The sequence below is a fragment of the Labrus bergylta genome, chromosome 23, assembly GCF_963930695.1.
Source record: "Labrus bergylta chromosome 23, fLabBer1.1, whole genome shotgun sequence".
NCBI lineage: Eukaryota > Metazoa > Chordata > Actinopteri > Labriformes > Labridae > Labrus > Labrus bergylta.
Genome location: NC_089217.1, coordinates 18358318 through 18363370, shown reverse-complemented (window position 1 = coordinate 18363370; position 5053 = coordinate 18358318).

The window sequence follows — 5053 nt, the reverse complement described above, 5'->3', positions numbered from 1 at the left end:
CTCATATACATCCGACGTCATCACGTAAACCGGCAGTCACCGAGGCAACGCTGCTCTTGGGAGGGGCAGCAGCGAGGGTGCCCCATACAGGGGGGAAAACAAGAGCTTAGAGTTTCACTATATGTACACCACCACCATCATCTTCTACTTTTCACCCTCTTCATCACCTTTGTCTTCATCCTCCTCCTTTTTCTCATAATCATCTTTATAATCAATGTCATCACCAGTAGTTTTATCATCCCACCATCACTCATCTACCCGCTTAATACATGATGCAGTCATCTTCTCCACTCTTGTGTTTTATGCAGACTGTGCAACAGGAGTTATTTCCAGCATGTTGTATGTAGATTTATGTCTACAACAGGCATGTCCGTTTCCATGAGGATGGTTGCTTTCTTTCATACTACTCCGGAGGCAAATAAATGAGCGCAGCACAAAACATGTTTCCCCAAGGGGACAATCATATCTTATTGTGTCCTATCGTGTCCTATCCTACTGTACCCGATTGCATCGTGTTGTATTGTGTCATATCTTGTCTTATTGTATCTTTTAAGAGCTCACACTAATCATCATCATCATCATCATCTTCCAGTTATATTTTTTAATAACTAATATGGGCTGTGCTGTGCTGTGCTGTGCTGTGCTGTCCTGCCCTGTCCTATCCTGTCCTGTCCTGTCCTGGATTATTGTTTGATTATTATTGATTATTGTTACGATGGATTATTGTTTGCTTTTTCCCTAAGGAGACTATCCTGTCCTGTCCTATCCTGTCTTGTCCTGTCCTATTGTGTCCTATCCTGTCCTGTCCTATCCTGTCCTGTCCTGGATTATTGTTTGATTATTATTGATTATTGTTACGATGGATTATTGTTTGCTTTTTCCCTAAGGAGACTATCCTGTCCTGTCCTATCCTGTCCTGTCCTGTCCTATTGTGTCCTGTCCTGTCCTGTCCTATTGTGTCCTATCCTGTCCTGTCCTATCCTATTGTGTCCTATCCTGTCCTGTCCTGTCCTGTCCTGTCCTGTCCTATCCTGTTCTGTCCTGTCCTGTCCTGTCCTGTCCTATCCGGTCCTATCCTGTCCTGTCCTGTCCTGGATTATTGTTTGATTATTATTACGATGGATTATTGTTTGCTTTTTCCCTAAGGAGACAATCCTATCCTGTCCTGTCCTATCCTATCCTGTCCTGTCCTGTCCTGTCCTGTCCTGTCCTGTCCTGTCCTGTCCTGTCCTGTCATATCATACTGTACCCTATCATATTCCATTGTATTGTATCATTAAAGAGCTCACTCTCATCGTCATCATCATTTTCCTAACACAAAGAATCACCTTGCTGTAGCCATGGTCCTCCTCTTCACCTTTATCAGCAATAGACATTTCCCCCAAAAAAATCTGTTAAAATTTTTAACCCTAACTTTGAAAATATCACAATATGTTATAATTTCAATGCTACATAAAGCAATAACCTAGCTCAATAACTGACTGATGGAAGTCTCAGATTGCATTACTTTTGATTGAATGCATCTTTCAGTCATATAGGATAGGATAGTACTTTATTGATCCCCAGAGGGGAAATTCGGGCGTTACAGCAGCACAGACAAGAAAGCTCAAATACACATTAAACAGAAACAAGAAAGCTCAAATACACATTAAACAGAATATAATATTTCATGAGCATCAACTGCTGAGGAAACTCACAGATATATGGATTAAATATTAATCCCTAAAATCATACCTTTATGGAGCACCTTAGGCAACAGAAAGTATCTCATGCACAGCATTACTTATTTTGTGAGCATGAGAAGGTAAAATGTGCACACAAGATACTTTCTTAAGCTCAGCAGAAAATATTGCATACGCATATCGAGCACGTAAAACATTCTTGTGAGCATGAGATACCACCTGGTGCCTCTCTGGGGCTCCATAGATTTTGGAGCTGCACGATTGCATCAAATGAAAAAATCCTACCCAACATCTTTGCAAACTATTTGATATTTTCCCTATAGTTCAGCTAGACGTTTGTGATACAAAAAGTGATAGCTATTCCTTTCCTTTAATTTGATTATTGTTTGCACACAGTTAGCACTGCTGTCAGAGATAAGTGTGGATTTTCCTGTCAGTATTAGACAAGCTGCTACACCTCTCACATTGAAGAAACGATAGGAAAATATTTAATTGGCACTTGTCTAAATGCTGCCAGCTGTTGACAGCCAGCTCGATGATTAGCTCGGGTGCGATCACACTCACAGCTCGCTCTCTTCTTTCATACGTTGTGCTGCATGTCTTTTAGCCAAAGTTGATCAGAACCAACATCTTTTTTATCACAAGCAGCCTAACAGGAATGTTTTGATAATTCTACTTAAGTATTTAAATCATGTATGCATTCATATGGATATATTATTTTATCATCACATCATAATGTATCATCTTTCTTGACATTTATGGAGGTTAAGAAACACAAAGAAATAGTTTATAAGAGCATTTATACAGACTGGTAAGATATAAGCTTTCCCAGCATGCAACTGCTTGCATGTAAGAGTCACCTTCTATTTTTCCCCGCAGCCTTAAACTTCTTCGCTGTACTTGAACTTATGATGTGTTCAAGTACCTTTAACTGAACTGAGATCCTACGTTGTAACCATCAATCAGCATGATTAACCAATGATGCTACTTTTCTGACATCTCATTTGAAACGTCTTCGTGTCGGAAGTCACCAAATCCTTGAAACTTAAAACATCAAAAACTGTTGTAAGACATCTTATTATGAACTTTTAATCTTAAAATCTTGAACTTGACAACGGCAGGGTTACAAAGTTAGCTTGCTAACAAACATATATGTTTGTTCTTATTACTTTCTTGGTACAGCTCTAATTTTTAATTGTGCAGGGTTTTGTAAAGATTTTTTTTTTTTTTTGCGCGCTGGTGGTGCAATGGTTAGGGCGCGCGCCCCATGTATTGAGGCTATCGTCTCGAGCGGGAGGCCCGGGTTCGCGTCCACCCGTGGCCTCTTTCCGCATGTCGTTCCCCACTCTCTCTCCCTGGTTTCCGACTCTATCCACTGTCCTCTCTCTTCATTAAAGGCACGAAAGCCCAAAAATAAATCTTTAAAAAAAAAAAAAAAGATTACTTTTTGGCTTTTTGCCTTTAATTGATAAGACAGTAGAGCAGAAAATCAGGGTGAAAGAGAGAGTGGGGTATGACATGCAGGAAAGGAGCCCCAGGCCGGACTTGAACCCAGGCCGCCCATACATGGGGCACGACCCTACTGCTAGGCCATCTACCGGTTTCTTTAAATCTTCGTTTGGGTTAATAGTACATATGAGAGGGGGGGGAAGCGGGTGTATATGTGTGATATGTAACAAATGTCTCAGGTCATTTCTCTAACATTAATCCACAGGAAGAAGTCCAGTAGGACAACAGGGAAAGCTAATAATAAATTGAACAAGACAAACATTAACATGAACACGAACACTGTATGAACAACGGAAATGTTTAAAAAATGGTGAATGAGACAATAATGTGAGTTGAACTGTAATGAGATCTGCAACGAGCATTCATGCATCACGTCTCCTTGTCTCGCTTTGCTCTCCATGGAAATGTTCATTTTAAATTAAATTGTCAGGCTAATTAAAAAGGCTGAAGTGTTTTTTTCTCTTAGTGTTGGAGGCTGTTCCAGATATAGAATCTAAGGAAACTCATACTACTTAAATAAAAGGAACCATTCGATATGAGCAGTTACAGCTTTTCCGTTTCTGCTATTAACATCTTGCTCTTTACACATATTACTCCAAGATTCATGAAAAAAAAAGAAATATGATAAAGTACTTTTTATTAGCGGCGCCGGTAGCATAGTGGTTATCACGCACACCCCATATACCAAGGTTTCAGTCCTCCAAAGTGGCTGAATTGTTGAATTTAGATTAGATTAGATGCTCTGGGGAAATTGGTGTTCATTTTCAGGCACATCCTAGCAGGTTTGGTTCCACCTGAAAATGCATTTGACCTCACCTGTCAAAACTGACAAATCTGAATAAGTTAAAGGTCACATATCCTCCTCCTCTTCAACCAGTGTAAATAAGTCTCAGATCTCCTCTAAACATGTTTGTGAAGTGTATTGTTCTAAATCCACTCTGATCCTGTATTTGATCATGTCTATAAACTCCTCTGTTTCAGCCCTGCTCAGAACAGGCTGTTTCTGTGTCTGTACCTTTAAATATGTAAAAGACCTGTGTCTGACCACGCCCCCTCTCTGGAAGGGCTCGGGTGTCTCTGGCTTTCTTGCTCCATGTCCTATTGTTTACGGTGAGAAGGCAGACTCAGAGGGCAGAACAAACACCTAGCTGTGGGAGTGTCACCCACCTGGGGGAGGGGCTACTGCCCTTTGTGATGTCATGAAGGGAACATCTCCAAACGGCCTGTTTGAGCACACATTTTCTGAAAAGTGGAGCAGGCAAAAAATGGAGAGGATGGACTTTTCTTATAACTGGGGGGTTTGTAGACACATGTTAGTGTTAAGAAAACATGGTGAAGTGTATTTTGAATAAAATGTGACCTTAAATGTTCCAAAGGGAGGGTTTGCCTATAACTAGGGGTCCTACTAATGCAGACTGATCACTTGTGTTTCATGAATATGTGGAACCCTCAGAAGTTGATACATGCAGCAAACTCCTGAGCTTCATTTGAAATAAATTTATCAGTGATGACGCATGTGAAAACTCAGGAGGACTCAAACAAACTGTCTCTCTGTTGACCCTGACCAAAGCCAGAGGCAGACACTGTGAGGTTTCGTTGTGATTCATCCATCAGGCAGCAGCAGCCTCAGTGTTAGTAACACCCGGCGTGCTGCTCGCCCTCATCTCTTTCTCTCTCGGAGCTCTGATATCTGGCGCGAGCCCAAAGGTCACATCTGTCATCCTACGCTTCCCCACCGGAGGAAACGTTCCCACGTGTGTCTCCATGTCAGAAAGTCAGAAGTGAATATTTCCCTGAGTCATACCTGCCGGTAGCTCAGGAGCAGACAGAGGAGCAAATAACAGGAGGCGATCGAGGATGAT